The sequence below is a fragment of the Schistocerca gregaria genome, chromosome 1 (assembly GCF_023897955.1).
Source record: "Schistocerca gregaria isolate iqSchGreg1 chromosome 1, iqSchGreg1.2, whole genome shotgun sequence".
Lineage (NCBI taxonomy): Eukaryota > Metazoa > Arthropoda > Insecta > Orthoptera > Acrididae > Schistocerca > Schistocerca gregaria.
The window spans coordinates 433,292,948-433,309,036 of NC_064920.1; the positions used below are offsets into that span (position 1 = coordinate 433,292,948).

At 39.7% G+C, this 16,089-nt stretch overlaps 1 pseudogene; it reads left to right on the top strand.

Annotated features, from left to right (window-relative positions):
• Positions 1 to 11,058: 11,058 nt before the first annotated feature.
• Positions 11,059 to 11,176, top strand: LOC126290771 (5S ribosomal RNA; annotated as a pseudogene).
• Positions 11,177 to 16,089: the final 4,913 nt, after the last annotated feature.

The window sequence follows — 16,089 nt, forward strand, 5'->3', positions numbered from 1 at the left end:
TCTCACTTATTGGTGAGAATTTTCGCAAATGGAGGTTGTAGAGAAGTGTTGCTAGGACAGAAGTCTCAACTTTGCACCTGATCACAAATGGCCAAATAAACAGCGCAACGACTGCTTTGAAGGCTGTTCAAACATAACTCAAACCGGAAATGCACTCTACGGAAAAAGGAAACGAGTTACCATAATGGTGCCATCCGAATGGGACGGAACAAACAAACAAATGATAACAATATCAAAAAAACTGGATGATTCTTCCAAAAGAAAGTGCTTCGCCAATTGAAAAAAGTCAATATCAAAAAAATGGCTCTTAGCGCTATGAGACTAAACTGCTGTGGTTATCAGTCCCCTAGAACTTAGAACTACTTAAACCTAACCAACCTAAGGACATCACACACATCCATGCCCGAGGCAGGATTCGAACCTGTGACCGTAGCAGTCGCACGGTTCCGGACTGAGCGCCTAGAACCGCGAGACCACCGCGGCCGGCAAAAAAGTCAATATCACTTTGCTCCAACTGTGACCCTTACGCAAGCAGTTATTCAGCTTGGCAGTGATTGACAGAGTTGTTATATGTCCTCCTTAAAGATATCGTACCAGATTCTGTCCACCTGGCATATTAGATCGTCAAAAATCCCGAGAGCATTGAAGGGCCCTCTCAATAAGGCTCCAACTGGGGAGAGGTCCTATGACCTCGAGGACCACGGTAGGATTTGGCAAGCATGAAGAAAAGCATCAGTAACTCTCGCCCTGCTGACATGTAAGCCCAACATAGTTCGCCGTTATGGGCAACAAAACGAGGCTTATAATATCGATGTACAGCTGTGTTGTAAGGATGCTGCGGATCGCAACTATTGGAAACCTGCAACGAAAAGAAATGTCAGCCCAGACTATCACTCCTGGATGTCGAGCCATACGGCGGGAAACAGTCAGGATGATATCCGACCATTGTCTGGGACGTCTCCAAACACGTCGTTGGCTTGGAATCTCATTTACGTGAGTACAATTGCGTTCAGTGAAGAGCCCCACTTCGAACTAAGCCCCGACCACCAACGAAGGCGTGTTTGGAGACGGTTTGATAATTCCTTCGTGAAGCGCCGCTCTCTTTTTTCCCTCTTCTTGTTGTTCTTCTGGGTTTACATTAAAGCGTTGCCAATATTGCTCTCCAACTTGGATTAATAGCGTTAACACATGATTACTGGACACACGGCTCACCCATATCATGCGTCTTATAATGGTCTGCTCAGACCTACACCTACTTTCTGGCTACCCATATTTAGCCACATACCACATCCTCCCACGCAGACATACCAACCATCAATGAGGGAAGATCTTGTTCTTGTTGCCCGCACCTGCGTGCTGCAGGAATGGTGAAAGGAACGGCTTTACTACTAATGACTGCAGAAGACACACGTGGTAGGTTAATGCTACGACAAAACAGCTTAAGATGCCATGCATATCGATCACGCCACCTGTCTTCCAATGCGCACCCATTATCTAATCGCTTCCTAATCAACTAAGACACTGCCAGGGGCGCCTATTCTCTGCACAGTTGAATGAAAATAGATTGACAAACTTGTGACTGTGGTGCTGGAAAGCAGACTCTTGACCGTGTGGTTCAAGTACTCAGGTAGGTTTCTCTGGTGATCCAAACAAATTCCTGGTGGTGACGAAGGGATCAACACACTAACTACTCCTGGCCTCGATATTAGTCTGTAATTTCAAATCATTGTATATAGCGACTTGTAGTGATGTATCCATACTCTAAAGAAACAATATACTTGCTGAACAGTATGTCCAGATAATACGAAACTCTAGTGTACGCATAGGTACAAGTATTCATGTGTATACTGGATAAAGTTGGTGACATAGTGAACATGTTCATTGTTCCTATACCATATCAGTAGTTGCGATGATTATTTTTTAAATACTTTTCGTCCCGTCTCCCTGAAAGTGGAGTCGATTGTTGAAGTTATTACCTATGGACAGTCAGGATCTTACCAGCTAAATATTAGACGGAATGGAAGTGAGGCAAAGACGGTTCCTCTTTCACTCCAGGTAGTAGAGCGACCTGTTTTAAATCCTGTTAGATATCCCATTAGGCTGGGATGGAAGAGACGGGATAGCAATCGACAATATTAGGGAGAGTATTTGCAGATCTGGTGTCTGCCTGACAACCAATGGAAAACTCCCAAAAACCTTGGTTCGGAACTGGGCGATTAGGACTATTGTAATACATTCCTGGGATAATGTTATCCATTGTTCGAGATAAAAAGAATCTGATGTGTATAAAAGTGTGTGTGCCTACCGGGTGCAATGCACCAAGAAATATACCGTGTGGTTACAATTAAAGTGCGGCTACTCAGGAAGGCCCAGTGTGGAATGTAATTATCGTATGGTAGCGAAACTTGTTTGATTTACGGAACCAGTTTACGCTGGTGAACAAATTAGTTCCATTTGTGCCCATCTGGAGCAAACAAGGTGCTGTACACTGTTTGTACGATGCTGTGTCATTTGGCAAGTTATAACGTGAGTGAACAGTATGGCTATCGAGAAGAGAGACAGTGCATTTTTAGTGAAACAGTTTTATGCAAACAGCAGCAACTGCAGAACTGCATTGAGAGAACATCTGAGAAGAGGCCATAACTTGTTAAGTGGTTTAAAGAAGATGATAATGAAATTCGAAAACATGGGTGAGCCTGGTGTGGCACCTTGGACGAGTAAGGTGTCCTACTCCTCCAATCCCTAGTACCTGTGCAACGTCACGAGAATTGTGCATCGCATGGTCAAAAATACAAAAAGTTTTGCAGCCCATTTTTTACTAGTACCCATACGAATTCCAGACGGTGAGGTAACTGGAACTTCAGGATCCGCATCCGGATCAACATCCTGAATTCGCTCTTTGGTTTCTGGCACAGATCAAAGTTGATGACATGTGGCCGGGCAACAGTTTATAGAGTGAGAAGGCACATTTTACACTAAAGGGAGCAGTGAACACACAGAAGTGCCAAATTTGGTTTGCTATTAAACCAAGTGTTTTGTACGAAGAGCCATTGCACTCGCAGTGGTGTGGATTCATAAGCACCTTTATTCTCGATCCGTCCTTTCTTGAAGAGAATACACCCACAGATCTATGTGGTGAGGATTCACAAGCACCTTAATTCTCGGTCCGTTCTTTTTTTAAGAGAACACTCTCTCAGGGCCTGTCAGGTATCCCATGACGTCGACACGTTACCGATACATCATTGTGCAGTATGTAATTGTTGCTATGAAAGAGCGCAACTGCTTGGAAACCACTCCTTTCAAGTAATATGGAGCACACACCTCGTGTTGCTCGCCGTGTGAAACATCAGCTTAAAGCAACCTTCCACGAAAGTTTTATCTTCAGAGGTTTCCCAGATGCATGGTCTTAAACATCACATGATCGGAAACCACATAACTTTGGGCTATGAGGATATCTGAAAGAACGCGTTTACCGTGGTCACGTTTGATTTTTACCTGATCTGAAAACCCAGTGTACTGGAAAACGTTGCTGAGATTAAACCGGAACTGCAGTTAGCAACTTCTGATCAACTCGCTTCACGGATGCCGTACCTCGTCAAAGTCTTCGGTGCTTATATTGAACAAATTTTGTAGTCGGCGGTTGACAATAAAAACAAAAATCGACATTATGCTTTTTTCACTTGTCTGACTTTCCTGCCCACGTCCCGTTCCTAATCCATTACATTTCGAAACATTTCTATATGTCTTTCTTGCGTTCACAAAGCCTTATTAGCACGTGGTGGACAAACTTGGCACCAATTATTTTCCATGGTAAATCGGTTCCTCATTTACACAAGAGAATATCTTCCAAGTTCCACTATCGTACGGTAATCAAAGCCCACAAAGCACCTCTGCTAGTAGTTGCCCTTAAATTATAACCACCCGATATTTCATGACGGATAGAATGAGAGCGCTTTGTTAATGCATCATAGTTCAGCCTTTGTTTGAAGTGGATCGACAGGTTTCGAATAAAGGGAGTAGTTAGAATTTACAATATTTAAGAATTAACAATATCTATTTTGTTGTGACAGAATGTGTGGATGGCTACTGACAGCGTATATAACACAACTACATAAAGGTAATTTGAGATCAAAGCACTTCAGAGCCTTATCAACCACTCTTTGAAACTTAGTAGAAGGGTGTTTTTGCTGAGATTACATCGCAGCATTAAGAGGTTTTCCATAATCCTGTTCCTTCTCGAGTTTTCAACATATTTCTGCCGTCGCTAATTCTGTATTCCTTATCAATTAACCTGATTTTTCAGCATCCTTCTATAGCATCATATCTCAGAGGTCTCGTTTCTCTTCTTCCACTCCCCATAGTCGATGGTTTCATTCGTGCATTCTCAGAAATATCTTGCAAAAATTTAGGCCGAAGTTATTTTCCACAGCAAGGCCCTCTTCGCCTGTGATAGTTTGCTTTTTATGTCCTCTCTGTTTCGGCCGTTTTGTGTTATTTTGCTTCCAAGGCAGTAGAAATTCTTCAGTTAGTCAACCCCCTAGCCTCCAGTTTTGATGGTACGTTTATCGCTAATCTCATTCAATGCTGCTCCTCCTTACTTCCGTCTTTCTATGCTTTACTGTCAGTCCATAGTCTATGCTCTGTAGACTTCCATTTCATTAAGTACATGCCGTAATTCTTTCACCCCTTCATTGACGTTGGCAATGTTATCAATGAATCTTTTCTTCACCTTGAATTTCAATCCCACTGCTGAAACTGTCTGATTTCCGTCACTGATACGTCGACGATACGGACTTGATTGTAGGGGAGAAAAGCTTCACCTGTTCCCACTTTTTTGTTTATCCGAACACTTCCTTCTTGGTCTTTCGTTCTTATTTTTCTGTGTTGGTTCTTACACGTATTGCATATTACACGTCTTTCCCTATAGCTTACATCTATTCCTCAGCACTTCTAACGTCTTACACCATTTTGCAATTTTGAACGCCTGCTCGAGAGCAATAACTCATAAGGTGTCTTGCTTGTATTCTAAGTCGCAAATTTAGAACAGCCTCTTTGATGCCTGTACCTTTCGTAAAGGATATAAGTACCTTGTTGGTATGTTGGCAGTGCTATAGATGGTGTTAATATCGCTGGCAGCGCTCTGCGCCCTCGGCGCCGTGATTCTGTGCTTGTGGACTAGCAGTTAGCGAGTAGATATGGATGTACATGGACGTGATGTTCTTAGTGGAGACTCTGTGTTGGTACGACACGCAATGAAAGTGAAATGAAATGATGTATTCATCAGAAAATATGCAAGAAAATGAACAAGGATGTCTGTTGACAAAGCCTGGGTAATGGATTTATTGACAACTATATAATTTTTGGAACTGGATGTCAAATGAATAACATAAAATTTTCTAAATACATTGTTTGCTCTTCAACAAAATCTTCCGGTTTGGTAACTGTATGCCTCCTAGTAGTTCGAGTCTGTAATAGTCAGAATCTTTTTATTTAACTGGCCATTGTTGCTACTTGCTGTAATTCGTGTTATGAAGATTTTCTGTGAGGTAAGTGACTTATGAAAAAGACTGGGGTTTGCACTATCAGAATTGATGATTGGAATCAGTTTAGGCAATTAACAAGGGTGGAAGTAGTTTCATACTTTTTTAAATGTCATATTTTTTCGATTTGTATTATTGTTTGGATTTCTTGCAATTCAGAGCTATTCTTTTGTGTTAATTGCTGGAAGTCATGTTGTCAATATATAGCATTCAGACTGCGCTGGGATTGTATGCTGTGGGTAATAAATGAATAGGTTAAGTTTAGGTTGTCTTTGTCAGGAAAAATTCTGTAGGTCAGTGTTTAGAAAAAAAAAAAAATGTAAAGAGTTAGTTTCACCTGTCGACACTTAGACGAGGATACCTCACTGTAATCTTCTGATTTCCTTGTAGTTTGAATAGTACGATTAGAAATAAGTTACTGTCTACTTCTAGCGCGTAAATGTAGTTATAGTTTCTTATTTTTGTACTGTATTGTCATGAACAAAGTAGTTGTGGCATGCATGTGGGTTTTCACTAAGTATCTCGCAGTTGCTTTTGCAACTAATTAGATATTTATTATTTTCAGTGTTGTACTAATTTTTCTTCTTATTTTACCGTTTCAAATTGTGTTTTGCGTGTTATTGTGTAAAATAGTGTGATAATAAACTCCGCCAGATCCAGGCTCTGTCTGTCACAAGCCAGAACAAAGGGGCAGTGGTAAAGGAGTAATACCTCTTTAAAAACCTTGGTTCAGCTGGCCCGGCTGACAGTACCGTGTGAGGGCCCATGCCTGGATGACGGTGAAAATGGTCAGCGGTTTTGAAGGCGGAAGACGACAACCATGTCCCAACGGTGGATTAAGCGGACGAACTACGTTCATTCAGCAGCGTCTGTTCTTCAGAGAAACGCTACGAAGGGCGTCTGACTCCAGAGGAGTGGCCTATTATGGAGCTCCGGGGCTTACAACCTCGGTTCTATTACCGTCAAGGGTTTGTCCACCCCACACTAATTTGAACAACCAAGCATCATGGAATGTCGTCACAAGAAGGACACTAACCCAGGCAGAACCTCACTGAAGGCATATACACTCTTAGGAGTGCAATCAGGCCTATGGATTCTAGGGAACCAGAACCTAGATGTTTTAAGTGACGACTACGCACACAAAATTCATAAAAAAAACAGAACTTCTATTTTGGGGCTTTCAACGTCAATTCTCTATTAAAAGCTGGGAAACACAAAGAGTTCACGGTGATGATAGACAAACAAGACACAACCATCTTGGCCTTTCAAGAAACCAGATACCTAGATAAGGACACAATAGATACTGAAGGTTACAGGATTTATAAAGGCAAAAGGGCAGTCAAAATAGGCCAGAACATGCCTGTACTTTGCACAGGATTTGTTGTCCGTAAGAAGATTGTCAGTTCAATCGAAAAGTTATTCAACCCTTCTGAGAGACTTTCTATCCTAACTCTCAGCTGTGGTAACAAAGGATACACACTGATCATTGCCCATGCACCAATCAGTGAAGAAAACAGACGCAATCTTGAGAAAGTTGAACAGTTTTGGGACCTTCTTGAAGAACAGTTAGAGAAAATACCGTTTAAGAACATAATGATCTTACTAGGTGACTTCAACGCTCAGCTGGGAATAGAACAGCAATTCAGATCAACAATTGGAAAGTATCCTGCTCACTATATGACTAAAAGAAGTGGTATAAGACTCATAAATCTGTGTCGATCCTGCAAACTTCAGATAATGTCGACATTTGACAGACACAAGCCAAGTAAACAAAAGACTTGGCGATCACTAGGCAGTGTGTGTGGAGAGAAACAGATTGATCATTTAGCAATCTCTACGAGAGCAATTAAGGAAATAATGGATGTTAAAGTACAGACAGGTACCCAGTTTGACTCGGATCATTACCTCTCCAAATCAAAATGAATTTCATCCCTCCCAATAAAGCCGTGAAAACCGGAAATAAAATTCATAAATATGACGTTGCGAGCTCAAAATCAATCAAAACGTATCGGAACAATACCACCAGCAACTGATATTTGAATCCCACAAATGGACGGACATCGCCTCCAAGATCCAACAAGCAGCTAATAATGGAGTCCTGACAGATAAAATGAGAAAGCATACATGGTAAACTGAGATTTGTGATGAGGTGGTGGCCCAAAGAACAAATGCATGGTAAAAGTGGAACTCGACCAGAAGATCTGAAGATCTTGATGTATTCCGTTAAGTTCGAAAATATGCAGCCGGAACTCTACGAAGGGCTAAGTGACTGTATGAGAAACAGTTATTGGAATAAAATCGAAAAAGATTTACGGAGAAACATTACCAGAGACTTATATCACATGTTCAAATCGAATTTGGAAGGATACCAAGCCCCTAGCCTTTGTTTTAGAGATGAAAATGGAAAGCTCGGTCTGACCAACAAAGAAAACTGCAGGATCATGTCTCGTTATTTTGAATACCTACTTAACTATGATGAACCGAAAAAAAGATTCCCTGTATGTTCCGCGATCCACAAACTGCCCAACTCATCTCCACCTAGTAACGAGGAGATCAAAGAGATCATCTACAACTTTATGAATAATAAGACAGCTGGAGAGGATTCAATAGTGGCGGAACTACTGAAGCTGCAAATAATGAAACTAGTCCATGTTTTCGAGGAGATCTGGAGAACTTGGATAATACCAACTGAATGGCAGTCAGCCTTAATCCATCCTCTACTCGAAAAAGGCGATAAAAAGAATGTCGATAACTATAGGGGATCTCATTAGCATCTGTTCCATACAAGATTCTCTCAAAAGCTATACAGAACAGAATAGATCATCTTGACCATCTGATTGGGGAATACAAGCTGGTTTCCGAAAGGGCCGTTCTTGCTCAGAACAGATCTTTAACCAGAAGAACATCATCAGGTACAAAAAAGCTGGAGGAAGTAACTATGTGGTCGTGTTTGTTGATTTTTCAGGAGGCATATGACTCCATCGACCGACAGGCATTAATGGACATTTTGGAAGATTTTGGGGTGGATGATAGATCAAGAAAGTCAATCAAACAAACTCTCACTAACACAGTATCAAAAATAAAATTTATGAGTGAGATATCAGAACCCCTTACAATCAGAACGGGCGTAAGACAAGGAGATGGACTGTCCCCAAACCTTTTCAACTGTCTCTTGGAACAGGTCATTCGAGAGTAGAGACAGTTGTTAGCCCAAGAAGAAACAAATGAAGAGCGGTTCACACTTGGTCCTAAGAACAAAGGGGTGTACATTGACTGCTTGGCCTTTGCGGATGACCTGGCCATTTTTGTTTACAACATAGAGTCAGCAGTCAACAAGGTCAATAGGCTGTCAGAAACTGCTGAAAAAGTTGGGCTCCATATCTCTATTCAAAAGACAAAATATATTAGTAACGTCTGTGATGCGCATTAATGGATGATCACCAATCTGGGAAAAATCGGACGAGTTAAGAACTTCAGGTATCTCCGTGAAGTCGTCCAGGAGAATAGATTGGAAGAAGAAGCAATTTATGTCAGGATAAGGAAGTTAGACCAAGCATACCAACTGACAAAGAATACTTGTAACAAAAAGTCTATGTATATAGGGCTGGAAAAGTGAGAGCGTAGGATATTCAAAAAAATCCTAGGTAATAGGTCGGTTGATGGACAATTGCGAATGAGAGCAAATGAGGACTTGTACAGCAAGACAGAACCTATCACAGCATCCACTAAGAAGAGACGATTGTTATTTTCCAGTCATCTGATGAGGATGGACGGTGACCCACTAACAAAAAGAAGATGCAGTTTCATCCAATCTAAGAAAACAAGGCCAAGATGGTTCGAAGAATGTGAAAAAGGTACTAGGCAGATTGGTATCTCAGAGAGAGAAATTCCTGACAGGAACAAATTTAAAATGGCATTAACGACCAAAAGACGGAGAGGACCATTATCTGAAGAGTCAAGCCACTTCTTGGTGGGCTCAGAATATACTGGCAGGACGTCATAGCTGGAACAAGAACAAGACGTAGACACTAAAATGAAATTGGTTGTTACCACGCAGCCTATAGAGGCTCAACTCGATAATTAAAAAAAGTGTGATAATCATGACGTGTGAAAAGCATAGTAACAGCCTGCAAAGCAAATTCAAAAATAACAGTGACGATGAGCTTAGCTTGTATGCACCACTTGGTAAAGAACTGACAAATTTACAAGACAATCATTTGGTAATAGTGTATAGGGACATGGACCACACAGTAAATAACGGGGTAGAAATTGAAATAATCAGTGAACAGGGAACTGTTGACGATCAATATATAGGTAACATTTTGCCTCTTGAATGCGTAATATCAGAACAAAATCTTGCAAATACAGTAGATTCAGGTTTTGCATCAATAAATTTTTCTCAATTATGTCGAGACTAACTCTCTGATTTTCAAGTACGAATATTGCCGGTGAAAATGCACTGACGAAAAGTACGAAGGAATATGTTTCAGTCACTAATGCGTTGTTATTGCAATTAATTCAAAAATTTGATGAAACAGACCAAAAGCCTCAAAAGTCAGACACAATGGAACAAAATTAGAAACAAAAACAGAACAACTTCAAAAATTAGACACAACTGACGAAATTAAAAGTGCTTGAACACACACGTGAAGATTTAACCGATGAGATACCCAAAATGGAATCTAAATAACAAAACATTACTGAAGATGTAAAAGCACAAATTCGCGATCATATTAAGCCTATTTTTCGCAACGTGAAGACACATTACAACAGCATCAAGCAACAATTAAAGAAGTGCAGACCATTGTACACGAAGCCTTACAGGCTAAAATTGACTTCTTGCATTAGGCGATACGGTACCGCAACTTGTAAAAACTCAGGAAAACTTCAAGGACACAGTATATACGTTTGCCACATAAATCGACACTCGAAAACTTGGCTCAGAAAAACGCACGGAGGAAATCGGCACATTATGGGAAAAAATAGCCGAACTCTCGGATCAGTTGACAAATTTATCTACGAAGCTACATGATGATGCGATTGATACAAGACCGGTAGCCTTTACTATCACAGAGGAGTACAGGAAATTAGGAAATTTAAACAGTGTCAGAAACAGATTAATACGAAACACAAAGGAGAAATACGGGAAGTTGGTGCAGGTGATACAAGAACTATATATTTCAGAGGACATTCGCGCTCCAACACGGGAAGAGGGACTTAGAAATACGGAAAAGCCACAAAATAATAACACAGGGCATTTCGGAAATTTTGAAAGAAACTAGCAAGGTGCACCGAATTTTGAGATGGCACCGCCGACACGATGTAACAATGACCAATTTGCCACTCGCCGACACGATGACTTTAAGTTCTTCATCACAATGCGTAAATTTAAAACATTCAAGAATTCTAGTAATGACGTACGTTCACAAGCTTGTTTTCATCAATTTTCTCCTTGGTTTCCTCCTAATTGGTCAGCAGAGCATAAATTAGAATTTATGTGTGACTATTTAGAAAATGAGTCAATGGCCTTGCCGCAATGGTAACACAGGTTCCCATCAGATCACCGAAGTTAAGCGCTGTCGGGCTGGACTAGCATTTAGATGGGTGACCATCCGGTCTGCCGAGCGCTGTTGGCAAGTGGGATGCACTCAGCGCTTGTGAGGCAAAACTGAGGAGCTACTTGATTAAGAAGTTGCGGCTCCGGTCTCGTAAACTGACATACGGCTGGGAGAGCGGTGTGCTGAGCACATGCCCCACCATATCCGCATCCAGTGACGCCTGTTGGTTGAGGATGACACGGCGGTCGGACGGTACCGTTGTGTCTTCCGGGGCCTGTCCAGATGGAGTCCAGTTTTAGTTTAGAGTTTATTTAGAAAATGAACCAGCTGTAAGACTGCTATCGGTTATGTCACAATGAAGGAGGTTTTTATCATTCCTTCCTTTCTACATATTGGTCTCTGGCTACACAAGATCGAGTAAAACACGGTATTATAATGATGAAGCATATAGAACAGTCTGAATTGTACAGCCCTGTAATGTATTTCGAAGATATGTTACACAAGAATCAGTATTTGTCAAACCCATACAGCCCATTGGGACTTATTCACATTTGCTTAGTTAAATTGCTGAACACTTAAGACATATTGTTTTGGCTTGACTTTGAGAAGATGATATCGAAGCTTTACAGGGACTTTTGCAAGAACTGGAAATCGACACGGACAATCGCGTGATGCGAAAACAGAAAAACAACAACAATTACAGGTCACATCCATCACAATTTCGTGACGACAGAAACAATAACCGTACACGACAAGTCTGCCGGTATAACGTAAATCGTGACAAAAACAGACACCACCCGTATGACAGCCACTGGCAGATGAACAGTAATTACAGAGACATTTCACATTTCCGTGGTAATGACTATGACAGAGACAACTGTAGAAATAGACAATTTGGGAACCAGAGTAATTATTATCAAGGGAGACAAAAATGACTTCAGACGCAACAGTCCACCCCGCAACTGCAATTCCGGGAGAAATTCTCCACCACCTAATCGACAAGAAAGAAACTACAAAAATTACCAACAAGACGACAGACGCTATAATCATGTCAACAGACCTGAATTTATTCAGAACTGGCGTGATTCAAATAGGACAGGGCCCTCACGACAAGTTGAAATTGTTGAAATTAGACCTCCAAATCCCTGTAACGACGCGCGACTACAAAGAGATAATAGACAATGACTCGCATTGCATGCAGCTACAAAATGTACTTATGAGGCTGACGAGATAGCTGTCATGACCATCAATTATGTGAAAATGGAAGACATCAGGGACATTTTACTACAGGAAAAGACTTGAAAAAGAACAATACTTCATATCCTGTAATTCACATCACAGCAAATGACATAAAATTTACGGCAGTACTTGACTCTGGCAGTCCTATTTCTGTAATTAGTGAAACAGTTGACAGTAAATGAAACAAATCTAATGATTGACCCACATTTCCTTTATGTAAAATTAAATTACGAGGTGCAATTTTTGAAAAAAGTGTACATGTACGTCAACAAACTTACAATTCTTTTATCAAAGGCACAGATTTTTTGTGAATTTTCTTATTGTTTCATTATTGTCGACGGAAATTATATTAGGTGTAGACTTTTTGAATGAGTATAAAGCAATATTAAACTTTCCCGACATATAAATAAGTTTATAAAAAGAAGGTGAGTCAATAGCTTTAGAAATTTGAAGATTGGCTTTCAAACTATGACAAGGAAATTAATAGACTTTACCTTTCGTCCGATCACAGTTTGGAACTTTCGACGGAATTTGTCACTAATAATCGCTTTGCAAGTACGATAGGGATGATATTGATGACGTATTAGATACTAACGTTTTAATTAGGAAAAAATTCAAGTAATTGAGAAATTAAATGACACTGATAGGCAGGACCTTTCGGCATCGCACAATCATATTCCACAGTTTTTACTAACAGAGCAGAAACAATTAAAGGATTACAGTACAAATTTCGTGTTTGTGTGCAAACAATATTTTGCGTCAGACCATACGTAATTCTGGCATATTATAGTACAATCTATACTTGACGAGGGCATTATTAAACCAGCGGTAAACTCATACAATAATCCATTACATATTGCAGAGAAGAAATACGGATCGATCAGGCCTGGCTTAGATTCCAGACAAATAAATACCAGACAGGCGCAAACGTTGGAAGAACTTTTTCAAAATTTTAATGGTGTAAAAGTGTTGTCCTCTATTGATCTGAGTTGCAGCTTTTGGCAGATTGGACGTCATCCTGAATGTAGAAAATATACGGCTTTTTTTGTTTCGGCGTTTGTTATCAATTTCGGAAACTTGCTTTTGGTTCCTAAATTCCATATTACCTGTATTTTTAAAAGACACGTCACCTCATACGTGGACGATATTTTAATAGCAGAAGTCTCACTGGAACAACATAATCGTATCCTCAACAGTTTGTTATGTATTTTAGCTGAATCTGGTATTATAGTTAACTTTTAAAAAAATCTGAATTTGGTAGGACAATGGTGAAGGTTTTGGGTCACATTTCTTCAGAGGGAATTCAGCCAGATCTTGGAAAGTTGGAAGCAATCAGAGCTATTCCTGTCCCATCCACAAAAAGGCCTTTTCGTAGTTTTCTTGGTCTCGTGAATTTCTACTATCGTTTCCTGTATATGGAAATTCTAGTAACTCCAAAACTTTGTTCTCTCACTGGCAAATCACTATTTGGACGAACAGGCACAGATGGAATTCGTTTCTTTGAAAGAAGCACTACTTAACGCGCCCATCTTATCTCACCCAGATTTGTCACATGATTTATGTCTCAGCACGGACTCCTCTAAAGTTGGTCTTGGTACCCATTTCTTTTAAGAAGCTATAGAAAATGACATTACTGTTCAAGAATTTCACTTCACAATAGTCTACAGTTCTGGCACGAAAAACATTGTTGAGGATGCACTTTCACGTGCATTGGTCGGCCTTGAGAAAAGTAACACAGAAGTTAATATTGAGAAAAATTTCAGTATTCTTTACATTCAAAAAGTGCTTTTGAAAACTTCGGTATTGCATCCTGAAAGGACGTTGCTCATTAGTAAGACAGGATCCGATAGGGAAAAGGCATGAAAAGACATACACGCAGGTTCGTCACTATTATCTGGTTAGAAATAACATACTCTTCAAACGTTGCACTGTTGATAAGCTGTGTGTACTTTTTATATCTCACTATTTTGTTAATAAGCTCATCTGGTACATTCATTTCAGCTACGCACATTTTGGTCCACGAAAATGTTATCATATACTTCAGACGACTTGTTATTTTAACAATATGGAAAAGAGAACTAGGAGAGTTCTGTCTATTTGCAAACTTCGTCAAAAAGCTAACCCGTCTTCCATCTCACATCGTTTTCTGTTGTTTCCTATTATTCCTACGTATATTTTCGTCTCTGTTGAACTTACTTCAAACTTTGTTTCCTTCACATCGTTACACAAAGCCACTGGACGTTCTGTATCCAACGCCTTTATTAAAAATTTCTTACGTGAAGCTGGACTAGTTGACAAGGTCATTTCAGGTAAGGGGCCACAATTTTGATATGCTACTTGGTCATGCAGACTTCGGAATCGTAAAATCAAACCTGTTTTTATTTCATTGTACTCTCCACATTGTAACCCGTCTGAACACATTATGAAAGAAATTAATGAGCTTTGTAGTCTTTATTGTCACAGGAAGAATCAGTATTGGGACAGATACTTAGACTTATTTCAAAATGTACAGCATGAAATACCTCATGACTCCAATGTTTTACCATCTACTCTTGTACTGAAGAATGAGAATCAGAGAGATTTTACCTTTTCCAAGTACATGTAAACTCCGACATAAAGACATAATTGATCTGGCTATTAAAAATATAAATTTCGATGCGGACAAAAGTAGAATACAACATGATAAACCAATGCAAAGAAACTAAACGTTAGTCGCAAAGTTCTTATTAAAGCCTTTTCAATGCCACAGAAGAAGAAACATGTCAGCAACAAATTCTTTCTGAAGTATACTGCATGATAATTGTGCTGAAGTTGAATTTCTGTATACTAAGAGAAGTAAAGGATTACATCACATTTCTCATGTACAATCGTTTATTAAGAAATAATTTGCTTTCTGACTCAGTCTTTGCGATAAAGCTTTTCTCTTCAAGTTATTATTACACTCTGTCTCATTTAGAAAATGTTAGCATGCAGCGATTTTTTGTAGTTAACTAACCAGTCAAGAAGCTATGGCACATATTAAGACAGTAATTTTATGAGTACACTTTTATAGGGATCAGATGACACAGTCTTGTTGGGAGTACATTTTCGCTTGTCAGTTGCATGATTGCGTCACGACTATAATGGTCAAATTCTTGGAACATATACTGCTAATAAGGCTTTAGTGCAACATTTTGGTTTATACTTGAAAAAAAAAAATTTTGTTGTACTTTTTCAGAGGTCACAAGTGAAACAGTATTTGGTTGTTTGACAGCTACACGATTACATTAAAATGCTACTAATGATTGACACAATTTAGAATAGTGCTTTGACATTGTATCTGTTTTATGTCTACATAGTTCTCCTATATTCTTGTGGAAAGTAAAACACATTATGATAACTACTTGTGTGGCATGGCTACAATGAGACCGTTATTTTCGTAACACAACATTACGTTACAGTACAGTACTTTGAAGGTCACAACAATGAACATAGTAAGTACAACATTTATATGCGTAGCACTTTACTTTTCTATATAACAAGGTAAGTACATTTATTTCTGGAGAACTTTGCCCATGAGCGACAACTACGACACTTGGCACATTATTTGTCGTTAAGGGATAACAGGAATTTTCTTATAGCAAGTAGTACAGTGTAGCGCCACATGACACGCATTTGAGTGAATACTTTTTGTAACTGAAAAATTACTAGAAATATTTTTGGACTACATTGATACAGAGAAGGTTTTCGGTGATATATTTCGTTCTGCAGTT